The 12,333-nt window shown below is 52.0% G+C and overlaps 1 protein-coding gene across 1 annotated transcript in view; it reads left to right on the forward strand.

Annotated features, from left to right (window-relative positions):
- The window catches only part of NIPBL (NIPBL cohesin loading factor), a 287,177-nt gene that overhangs the window by 220,173 nt on the left and 54,671 nt on the right, over nt 1-12,333 (forward strand). The window lies entirely within an intron of this gene.

The following is a 12,333-nucleotide window of genomic DNA, read 5'->3' on the forward strand; positions in this document are numbered from 1 at the left end:
TTCTTTGAAAATGTCAGTTTTTCGTTGATTTACTAGCTGTTTATTTTGTCAGCTTTAGTTTTAGTCGGATCTTCGGATGAAGATGGATTCTTGCGGAGCTGGGAATCGGACTGACCGCCCTGGTTCTCCAATGCAGAGGGTCAGAGGGACCCCCAGCCCACCATCGAGCGTTCAGCCATGTGTTCGTCCTGGCATTATGAACGACCCCCACATGCAGCCTGTGAGGTGGTTACCTCACTGGACACATCTGCGGTGCTGCAGTGTCCTGTCCTTGGCTAACGGCATTCCCTGTCTGATGAGGACAGCGGCTTTCCGTTCATAGAGGCACCCCACGCCGTCCGGTACAGGTAAGCACTTTCTGTGTGGGGCCTCTGTCCGGGGTGGCAGTCCTGTGTTGCTGTGTATTCCCCATGTCTGTGCCTGTGTGGGGATCCCTGCGGGGGTCACCTTTTACATGCTCTGCGGTGCTGTGTAGTTTTGGGGGCCCCTTCCCCTGTGTCACTGTGGTGTTTTGGGGGTGCAGACTGTGTGCGCGGCGGCCGCAGCGGGTAAAACCTGCGCGGTCCGCCATTTTAAGTATGTGCAAGCATGTCTGGCTTCACTGTGGGCTTAACTGCATGCTGTTTTGGCGCCATCCAGCGCCATCTTGTGTGTGGCAGAACAATCGTTCCGAGCACATGTTCGGCGGCCATCTTGCCGAAGCCTCCCATTCAGTTCTATGGGCAGCCATTTTCCCTGGGTCTTGCAGCTTATAGTTCAGCCTCTGATGACCTCACTTCCTTTTCCTCTGAAGCAGCGATCGGTGTGGTAACACTCTTTGGGGGCTCTGCAGACTGTCTCTTCCATAACTCTGTTTTGTCCTTCCTGGCTCAGTTTTGTCTCCTTTTGGGGGTCTGTGTTCACTGTGCATATAGCGGTGGGCTGCGCACTCTGCAGCGATCTTAAAGGGCCAGTACCTTTTTATGGCACTTTATATAACTTGGGCAATGGAATCTCAGGACAGCAAATTCCCTCCAGCCCAGGTGGGGGGACCCCAGTCTTGCTGTACCCCCTGATTTGGCCGCCGTAGTGGTGTCTTTTGTGTCCAAAATGGAGGTGCTGATGGCTGAACGAGCTGCTAGGAAAAGGCCTAGATTATCTATCTCCTCTGATTCAGATGGTGAGGTGGCTGCTGTGGCGGGCATGCCCTTTTCAGGGTCTCGCTCATCCCTGGACCCACTGGGGTCTGAGGGGGAGGCGGAGGTGGAGGGGGTTGATGATTCTCCCCCGGGGTCGCCTGAACGCGCGACTATGGATGAGTTGATTTCTTCTGTGAAAGAAACACTACATTTGGAGGATGAGCCCACTCCTCCGTGCATTGTCTTCATTTGGTACACACAGGACCCGCAAGTCGGCGCAGGTTTTCCCCTGCCCCGCTGAATTTCCTTACACTGAATGAATTGTGGCGCAATTTAAAACGTCCATTCACGGTACCTAGTTGGTTTAAACTGCTTTATCCCTTTGCGCCGGTTACGGACTCGAGCTGGTGTGTGCCTGCACAGGTGGATCACACTGTGGCTGTCTTAAACAAGGCTACCTTGATTCCCACTGAGGACACCCCGGTGTTCCGGGATCCCACGGACAGGAGGTTGGAGTCTCTTGCCCGCCATTCCTACACGGTAGCGGGTTCCTTGCTCAAACCTATTTTCGTGTCCGTTCTGGTGGCTCAGGCGGTGGCGGATTGGACTAAGGTGCTTAGACGCAACCTCACTTCTGATTCTGCCCCACCTGCCACGCTGGCTATGGTGGATCAAATTCACCAAGGAGTCATGAGGCCCCTTTGACCGCACGCCTGTCCGAGTGTCGCGGTGCTTAACCGTCGACTGGTCTGGCTGAAGAGCTGGTCGGCTGACCAGACCTCACGGAAAACAGTTGCTGATTTTCCCTATGCAGGTTTTCGCCTTATTGGCGAGGCTTTGGCTACCTTGGTAAAAGGCGTCACCGGGGGGCAAGAGCACGATGCTGCCCCAGAACCTGAAGAACAAGTCCTTTCGTGGCAAGCGGGGTTCCGCCTCTCGACCCAATCAAGGGTCCTTTCGTGCCTTTAGGAATCAAACCAAGGGCAAACCTTTCAAGGGCCAAGGTAGCCAGAAGAAGCCCTGGGTGGGCAAGCAGAAGTCCGGCAATTCAGGGGTGGGGGGGGGGGGAGCGTTTTGTGCGGTTTCCTCCAACCTTGGCTGCTCCGAATTCCGGACAGGTGGGTTCAGGAAATCATTCAATCAGGGTACAAGATCGAATTCCTTTCCTGGCCGGCGGACAGATTCTTTCCTCAAATCTTCATTTGACCCCAGGGCGCCTGCAGGACCTCCTTGCCCAGGGGGTGATTGTCCCGGTGCCTCATCGGGACAGGTTTCGGGTGTTTTATTCCAATCTGCTCACTGTGCCCAGAAAGGAGGGCAAGGTACGTCCTATTCTGGACCTGAAAGCGCTGAACTGCTTCGTGCACGTTCGGAAGTTCCGTATGGAATCTCTCCGCTCGGTGGTGGCCTCCCTGAGCCCAGGGGAATTCCTGGCCTCTATAGACCTGAAGGATGCGTACCTACACATCCCCATTTTCGAGGGTCACCAGAGGTACCTTCGGTTCGCAATAGCGGAGGACCACAATAAGTTTGTGGCGTTTCCTTTCGGTCTCGCTTCGGCTCCAAGGGTCTTTACCAAAGTGCTGGCGCCTGTTCTGGGCCTGCTAAGGGCACAGGGCATTGCGGTCTTGGGATATCTGGACGATCTACTCTTAAGATCGAGTGCCAGCCAGAACCTACTGCACAATCTGTCCACCACGGTACAGACGCTCCAGGAGTTTGGATGGACCATCAACGTACAGAAGTCGACCTTTTCTCTTTTGGTTCGTCTTCCCTATCTGGGAATGATCCTGGACTCCGCTCAGGCAAAGGTGTTCTTGCCGGAGGACAAGCTCCGGACCTTACAGGACGAGATCAGGTCCCTCAGGGACGAGCCATCCTCGTCACTCAGGACCTGCATGCGGTCCCTAGGGTTGATGGTATCGGCCTTCGAGGCGATACCCTTTGCTCAGTTTCACACACGGTCTCTTCAAGCGGAGATCCTGGCCAGGTGGGACAGACTACCTCAGTCCTTGGATCTGAGTGTCTCATTGAGTCGCCGGACCAGAATGGATCTTCTGTGGTGGCTCCAGTCCCCGGCTGTGTCAGAAGGAAAATCGTTCTGTCCGTTACTGTGGACGGTGATTATCACGGATGCCAGCCTGTCGGGCTGGGGTGGAGTCCTGGGCAACCTGTCTGCCCAGGGCACGAGGAATCCTCCCTTCCGATCAACATATTGGAATTGAGAGCGATCAAGCTCTGTCTCTTCCAGTGGTCTGATCGACTTCGGGGCCGTCCTGTTCGTGTACAGAAGGACAATGCTACCGCGATGGCTTACATCAACCACCAAGGGGGCACCAGGAGTGCCCGGGAGGTGACTGACATTCTGTCTTGGGCCAAGACTCATGTCCTGGTGATTTCAGCAGTTCACATTCCGGGTGTGGAGAATTGGCAGGCCGACGATCTGAGCCGCCAGACCCTGGACCAGGGGTAATGGTCCCTGCACCCGGAGGTCTTCCAAATGCTGTGTGCGAAGTGGGGATCTCCAGACGTGGATCTGTTCGCTTCTCGACTAAATCGCAAGGTGGAAAGATTCGTGGCAAGAGCGCGCGATCCTCTGGCAGACGCCTTGGATGCGTTGGTGGCCCCTTGGCATCAGTATCGTCTTATGTATGCCTTTCCTCCGATTCAGTTGTTGTCCAGGTTCCTTCGCAGGTTAGCCTCGGAACCACACTTGGTGATTCTGGTAGCGCCGGACTGGCCACGCCGATCCTGGTACGCCAACGTTGTTCACCTGGCAGTAGCGCCTCCGTGGCGGCTGCCAATGCAGGAAGATCTACTGTCTCAGTGACCGATGTTCCATCCTGCTTTACAGTCGCTGGCTTTAACGGCCTGGCTGTTGAAAGCCAGGTCCTGAGAGACAGGAGTCTCTCCCCAGAGTTCATTCCTACTCTAATCAAGGCTAGGAAAGCCTCATCTGGTAAAATCTATTACCATACCTGGAAAGCTTATTTCGCCTGGTGTGAGTCCAGGGGGTTCTCCCCTCGCTCGTACTCGGTGTCGAGAGTGTTGGCTTTTCTCCAGACTGGTGTGGACTGGCGCTGGCCACGATAAAGGGCCAGGTATCTTCACTGGCTATTCTTTTCCAACCCCCTGTGGCGTCTCATTCCTTTGATTCGCACCTTTGTTCAAGGTGTGCGACATTTGGCCCCTCCCCGGAGGGCGCCTTTACCTCCATGGGACTTGAACTTAAGTCTGTGTTACAGCGTTCTCCCTTTGAAAACATCAGGAAGATATCGTTGTCTAAGGTTGCTTTTTTAGTGGCGATCACTTCGGCTCACAGGGTTTTGAAGTTGGCGGCGTTGTCTTGCCGCTCTCCTTACTTGGTGGTTCATAAGGATAAGGTGGTCTTGCGACCTAACTCTTCCTTTCTTCCTAAAGTAGTGTCTGATTTTCACCTGAATGAGGACATTGTGTTGCCTTCGCTCTGTGCGAAGCCCAAACATCCCAAGGAGGTTGCATTGCATTCCTTGGATGTTGTCAGGGCGATCAGGGTTTACCTGTCGTCCACTGAATCCTTTCGGAAATCGGATTCCCTCTTGCCAAATGGATCAGACAGACGATCGTACAGGCCTATGCTTTGCAGGAACGGGTTGTACCCTGCCCTGTTAAGGCGCACTCTACCAGATCGATGAGTACGTCCTGGGCCTACCGGCATCAGGCTTCGGTGGCCCAGGTGTGCAAGGCTGCGACTTGGTCGTCGGTGCACACCTTTTCCAAATTCTATAAAATTGATGTTCTGGCATCAGCTGATGCCTCCTTTGGCCGCAAAGTTCTCAGTGCGGCAGTGCCATAGGGGGACCCTTGTGTTTTTTGTGGGTCCCTGGCTGTTGGGGTGTTTATCCCCTGGATATTTGTTTTCCTGGGGTGTTGCTCCTGTTGAGCCTTTTCTATTGCCCAGAAGGTTCTCTTACTGTGCGTGTAAGGTTCCTTTCTCTGATGTGGGTACTGCGTTGCCTTTTCTACGGTTGCGTCTCCCACCCCTCATGTCTACACTGCTTTGGGACATCCCAATAGTGATGACTTGGAGGAGGCGGCGACTGTCGGAGGACGTAAGAGAAAACTGAATTTTTGTAAAATCTTACCGTAAAATTCCTTTCTCTGAGTCCTCCGGCAGTCGCCGCCCCTGCCCCGCCCCTCTTTTGGGGTTTTTTCTTGTACACCTACTGCTATTCTGCCAAACTGAGTTTGGAGGGATCACTGCAGGGGGGTATTGACCAGTGTGACAGCCCCCATGGGTGTGTCTATGCTAAATGCTTTTGTTCTTTTGACTAAGTCTTATGCCTAGCTACTCCTGCGGAGCGGAAGTCCATACCCAATAGTGATGACTTAGAGGAGGCGGCGACTGTCGGAGGACTCAGAGAAAGGAATTTTACGGTAAGATTTTACAAACATTCAGCTTTTAGCTTGTTTTTATAGCCAAAATGATTTTTCTTTTCGTATGGGTTGAGGGCGTAGGGATTAGAACTGTCAGGTTTTTACTACTATCTGAGGCTATCCAGCACAGATTTCTTTACTTCCTATCCAGTAAAAAGTATGTCCCCAGGACAGGAAGTGAGGGAAAGTCTTTCGAACAGCCACACAGAAGCAAGTGCTTTCTTGTCCATTCAGACACACTCTCCCCAAAATTTAACTTTTTTTTTGTTTTTTCTCAAAGAGCAGGGATTGTCTGCCGTGACAGCTATGATTTAAATCACCCGCTGTAACCGGCTCTCTCGGTTACACAAAGTCCCGCCTCCTGGACTGACTCCTTTGATAGACAGAGCACTGGTCCAATGCCGGGACGTGTGCATCTATCATAGGAGCTGATACAGGAGACTGGACTTTGTGTGACTGTGAGCGCCGGAAACACCAGGCAATTCCAATCAAAGCTGTCACAGCGGGCGATCCCTACTCTGTGTAATGATCCGACCAACTCTCCTCGTCCCCTCTCTTCCTCTGTCCCGCTGTTGACGACGGCGACTCCTCCTGTCCCGCTGTTGACGGCGGCGACTCCTGTCCTCCTGTTGACGGCGACTCCTCCTGTCCCGCTGTTGACGGCGGCGACTTCTCCTGTCCCACTGTGGGGGTGGGGCAACTAGTGGCGAGTAACTCTTAAGGGTTTTATTTTTAAATTTTTATTTTTTTTTTGCATTATATGAATTCTGGTGAGCTGCTACTATGGAAAACGATTTAATGCCCTCTAAAATGTCCACCACATGTCCTCATTATTCCTTTGTTTTGTCAGATACCCCTGAACTAGTTTATTATGCTTCTTGAATGGTTTCCTTATGAGTAATATGACTTTTGATGTTTGATAAGCCAGCACTTCGGGGGACACCCTATTCCCCTGCCCCCCCCCCCCCCCTCAGTGTTCCTTCTCGCCGACAGAACCCCTCTCCATCGAAATGGGTGGGGGGCTGTCTGAAGCAATGCCCGCCTGGTTCCTGGTATGGTAAGTAGCTGATCCCCCCTCTCCCCCTGGAGGGTTTTGGGGTAGACATGGGCCCCTCCTTGAGACGGTCAGAACCCCGGTTTCCCCTCCTTATTGCAGTCAACCCCCCTTGCAGTCACCAGCCCCTCCCCCCTTGCAGTCATCCCCCCATGCAAAAAAAGAAAAGAAAGAGGCGCCTCTAAGTGCAGACTAAAACAGACACATTTATTTCATTAAAATATGCACTTTTGTGCGTATGTAAAAAACGTGTATCAGAAATCCTCCTGGGGAATTCCAAGATGGATCCGGTTGAAGAGGTGCTGCCAGCTATGGGGAGCTCTCCTCCTCCTCTTCACCGCAGCCTGCAGTAGGCGGCGAAGCTTGAGTGGAAGCGTCCGTGGGTTGAAAGCGAGGCTTGGTCAGCGGGAACATGTGGATGACGTCACTGGATTGCGACGCGTTTCTGAGCGTGCGTGCTGCTGTCGGGCAGGCAGCCGCGCTCCTTAATCAAAGCACCAGGCATAGGAATACAACAAGACACATAGCTGCCCTTATAAAACGATCGGAGGGGGAGGAGATGCGGAAGTGATAGATTCTTTTAAATATATCAAAATAATCTCAAAATCAACAGTGGGATGTGAAGATAATAATACCAAGATAAGACTGTGGTCAGAATTAGGAGAATGAGAACGGAGATGAAAATAAAAATAATTATAAATATAAATATAAAAATAAAGATAAAAATAAATGTAAAAATAAAATTAAAATAAAATTAAAAATAATAAAAATAAAAATGTATCAGTAATAAAGAATGGATTGAAGGCAATGATGAATAAGGGGACCGTTGATATGACAAGGATAATGGGTATGTGACAACTGGAAACAATAATACCAGAATATATAAAAATTAACATGTATGAGAACATGCTGGTGTATCCATATACTTGGAACATGTTGTGGGTAGAAATCTTATCCGTATATGTGACAGCATAAACATGCACACAGCACCACATAAATTGTTATGCACTAAAGGATCCTTTATGGAAGGAAATAGGGGAAAAGAAGGGAAAAAAGGGGGGAGAGGGGGGGGGGGGGAAGGAAAAAAAAGTGAATAAGGGAGACTCACATGATAGTAGCAATTTCAATACACTCGTTGAGGCCACCAGGCAAAAGGGCGTCCAGGGAATAGATCCAATATGTTTCCCTGGCGCATAATCTTTTAAACCGTTCAGCCCCAGTGAGGGTCCTGGGCATTTGTTCAATGACCCACACAGTGAGGCTAGCCGTGGACCCCTGGTGGGCCTCAGCGAAATGTCAGGGGACACTACGTTTGTCTTTTCCAGATTCAGTAGAGCGTCTATGTTCACCGAATCGTTGTCGAATCGCTCTAATGGTTCGACCAACATAGATAAGTCCACATGTACAGGATAAACCATATACAACAAAATCAGATGAGCAATTGAAAAATTCACTTAACTGAAAATCTTTCCCCTTAGTATGAAAAGAAGTTTGACCATGCTGAACAAAAGAACACATTTTGCACAGCGCTTTTCTACATTGAAACATTCCTTTTAGGGGAATGAGGATAGGTATATTGGTAATCACAGTATTAGATTTTAATTTACTTGGGGCCATTTTGTTTTTTAGACTGGGGGCTTTTCGGTATGTCACCTTTGGTTTATTAGAAATCACTGTTTTCAGGTGAGGATCTTCTCGTAAGATGCCCCAGTGTTTGGTCAGAATTTTTTCCATCTTTTTATGTTGGAAATGATAGGTTGTCGTAAATCTAATACTGGGATCCAGTAGAGACGAATTCCTTTTTGGGGGATTTTTTCCTTTGTATAATTCGAAAGCTTGATTAACCAAGGGTTCCGGGTAGGCTTTGTCCAAGAATTTTCTTTTCATGGTGGACCCTTGGTCAATATAATCAGACTCTAAAGTGCAATTTTTACTGAGCCTACAAAATTGGCCTTTAGGGATGTTGGTGATCCATTTAGAGAAATGACAACTGTAAAAATGGAGAAAGGAGTTACCCGCTGTAGGTTTTGTATAATTTTTTGCACAGATCCTTTTTCCAAGATTGTATAACTCCAAGTCTAGAAAAGCCAAAGAATTGGTACCCAAGACTGAAGTGAAAGAAAGGTCATAAGGGTTACTATTGCAATGGGTGCCAAAATCGTCAATGAGACTGGTGGGTCCATCCCATTAGGTGGGCGGAAAAAGGGTTACCTTGCCAAATGAAATTGTTTTCCCAATAGCCCATTGCCAGGTTCGCGTACGATGGCGCAAAATTTGCGCCCATCGCAGTGCCCCGCAATTGCAAATAAAACTGTTTATCAAATTCAAAATAATTGTGGATCAAACAAAATTCAGTTGCCTCCAAAATGAAGGCCGCCTGTCTGGCATTTAATTAATGGCTCTCCTGCAAGAAAAAATTCTAAAGCCCTCAGGCCAAACGCATGAGGGATAGAAGTGTATAAAGAATTTACATCTAGAGAGAGCCAAACATATGAAGTCTCCCACGTGTAAGGGGTCAGAAGTTCAAGTAAATGTTGGCTATCTCTGATGTAAGATTGTAGTTGGTGTACTATAGGCTGTAAAATTTGGTCTATATATTGGCTGAACCCTGATGTAATACTCTCCATGGCAGCCACTATATCCTCAAGTGTAGATTTTATAAGCCTGTCGGCTTCAGTAGAGAACTCAGCAATGGGATCTTTGGTCAATTTCTTGTAAACAGAGAGATCAGATAATCTATTGGCTTCGGCCACATATTCAAAACGATCCTGTAGCACAATGCTTCCACCTTTATCTGCTGACTTTATAACCAAGTCAGTATTCTGTGTTAGTGCTAAGAGAGCTGAGGATTTGGATTTGGTGAGGTTTTTGGTTTAAGGTCTAACGGATGATTGGTGTTGGCAAAGTTTCTCAAAGTCTGCAAAAACTACCCTGTAGAAACTTTCTAAATATGGACCTTTAGCATGAACCGGAAAAAAGGTGGATTTAGGCTTAAGAGAAGAGTGAATGATAGGGGTAGAAGTGGCCAGATGTTGGGTAAGAATGTTTAATGCTTCATCTCCAGGAGGAAAAAACTCCAATAAGTCATTCAAGTTACCTTCAAATTCAAAAACCGGGGAATGGGCCATCGGAGGGGAAACTTCAGTAACAATGTTATCATGGTGACTCTTTTCTTTCATTTTAAAAAACAGTTTGAAAGTGAGATTCCTAATATATCTGTTCAAGTCCTTGAACAGTATAAAAGGATTTGGTTTATTGGTGGGAGCAAAATTAAGACCCCGACTTAACAGAGACATGTCCGCATCTGTCAGCGTGTGGGAAGAAAGGTTATAGATTTTTATGGTTTGCAGGACTTGTGTAGTTTTTTTGGGTTTGTTTCGTCCTTCACGGCATCCTCTTTTATGTACTTTCTTTTTTGATGGAACTGGGAGCGAGGAGGACTCATCCCTAAAAAATGAAGGTTGTCAGAGGAATGAAAATCGGAAGGATTATCTGTAGTGGATACATGACCTGCAGTTAAAGAAACGCAGGGCATCGCAGAAGTAGATGATTGGACAGAAGCATTACTGTTATTAGAGGGAGGTGTAGAAATAGTCTTTGGGCATGTCCGTGATGACTGGCTGGTGGTCTCGGGTATAGATGGTAGACTTAATGTATCGTGGGAAGAGATAGTGTTCGAAACAGGCAGTGAGGCGGATCGAATTTGAGGGGGGTCATTATTAAGGGAGGATGGAAGTGTGGGATGGTGGGGATGCCTATTGTAAAATAGATTCAAATCAGTAAGGATTTCAGTGCCATGGTGGTGTGTGTTATTATTTCTATTTTTACTGTGATTATAATGAGTATTGTTACCATGATTTTTATCACCATGGTTATTGCTGTGATTTTGAGTCCTGGAAACACCAGATGTTAGAGTATGGTCTAATGAGGGGCGCATGCAGTCACGTCACCCTTCCCCTCCCCCCCCCCTTGCAGTCACCCTTCCCCTCCCCCCCCCCTTGCAGTCACCCTTCCCCTCCCCCCCCCCTTGCAGTCACCCTTCCCCTCCCCCCCCTTGCAGTCACCCTTCCCCTCCCCCCCTTGCAGTCACCCTTCCCCCCCCCCCCTTGCAGTCACCCTCCCCCCCCTTGCAGTCACCCTCCCCCCCCCTTGCAGTCACCCTCCCCCCCCCCCCTTGCAGTCACCCTTCCCCCCCCCCCTTGCAGTCACCCTTCCCCCCCCCCTTGCAGTCACCCTTCCCCCCCCTTGCAGTCACCCTTCCCCCCCCCCCCCCTTGCAGTCACCCCCCCCCTTGCAGTCACCCTTCCCCCCCCCCCCCCTTGCAGTCACCCTTCCCCCCCCCCCCCCTTGCAGTCACCCTTCCCCCCCCCCCTTGCAGTCACCCTTCCCCCCCCCTTGCAGTCACCCTTCCCCCCCCCCTTGCAGTCACCCTTCCCCCCCCCTTGCAGTCAGCCCCCCTTCCACCCCCCCCTTGCAGTCAGCCCCCCTTCCACCCCCCCCTTGCAGTCAGCCCCCCTTCCACCTTGCAGTCATCTCCCCCCTTCCCGCCTCGCAGTCATCCCCCCCTTCCCGCCTCGCAGTCATCCCCCCCCTTCCCGCCTCGCAGTCATCCCCCCCCCTTCCCGCCTCGCAGTCATCCCCCCCCCTTCCCGCCTCGCAGTCATCCCCCCCCTTCCCGCCTCGCAGTCACTCCCCCTCCTCCTCCCCCCCTTGCAGTCACTCCCCCTCCTCCTCCCCCCCTTGCAGTCACTCCCCCTCCTTCTCCCCCCCCTTGCAGTCACTCCCCCTCCTCCTCCCCCCCTTGCAGTCACTCCCCCTCCTCCTCCCCCCCTTGCAGTCACTCCCCCTCCTCCTCCCCCCCTTGCAGTCACTCCCCCTCCTCCTCCCCCCCCCTTGCAGTCACTCCCCCTCCTCCTCCCCCCCCCTTGCAGTCACTCCCCCTCCTCCTCCCCCCCTTGCAGTCACTCCCCCTCCTCCCCCCCCCTTGCAGTCACTCCCCCTCCTCCCCCCCCCCTTGCAGTCACTCCCCCTCCTCCCCCCCCTTGCAGTCACTCCCCCTCCTCCTCCCCCCCTTGCAGTCACTCCCCCTCCTCCTCCCCCCCCCTTGCAGTCACTCCCCCCTCCTCCTCCCCCCCTTGCAGTCACTCCCCCTCCTCCTCCTCCCCCCTTGCAGTCACTCCCCCTCCTCCCCCCCCCCCCCTTGCAGTCATCCCCCCTCCTCCCCCCCCCTTGCAGTCATCCCCCCTCCTCCCCCCCCCTTGCAGTCATCCCCCCTCCTCCCCCCCCCTTGCAGTCATCCCCCCTCCTCCCCCCCCTTGCAGTCATCCCCCCTCCCCCCCCTTGCGTTCTACCCCCCCCCCCTCCTCTCCCCTTGCGTTCTACCCCCCCTCCTCCCCCCTTGCGTTCTACCCCCCCCCCCCTCCTCCCCCCTTGCGTTCTACCCCCCCTTGCGTCCTACCCCCCCCCCCCCCCTTGCGTTGTCCTCCCCCCCTTGTGTTCTACCCCCCCCCCGTCCCCCCCCCCCCCCCTTGCAGTCACCTCCCCTCCTCCCCCCTTCCCCCCCTCCTCCCCCCTTGCAGTCACCCCCCCTCCCTCCTTGCAGTCACCTCCCCCCCTCCTCCCCTTTTGCAGTCACCTCCCCCCCCCCCTCCCTTGCAGTCACCCCCCCCCCCCTCCCTTGCAGTCGCCTCCCGCCCCCTCCCTTGCAGTCACCCCTCCCTTGCAGTCACCCCCCCCTTGCAGTCA

This window comes from Pelophylax lessonae, assembly GCF_965119305.1.
Source record: "Pelophylax lessonae genome assembly, chromosome: 1".
Lineage (NCBI taxonomy): Eukaryota > Metazoa > Chordata > Amphibia > Anura > Ranidae > Pelophylax > Pelophylax lessonae.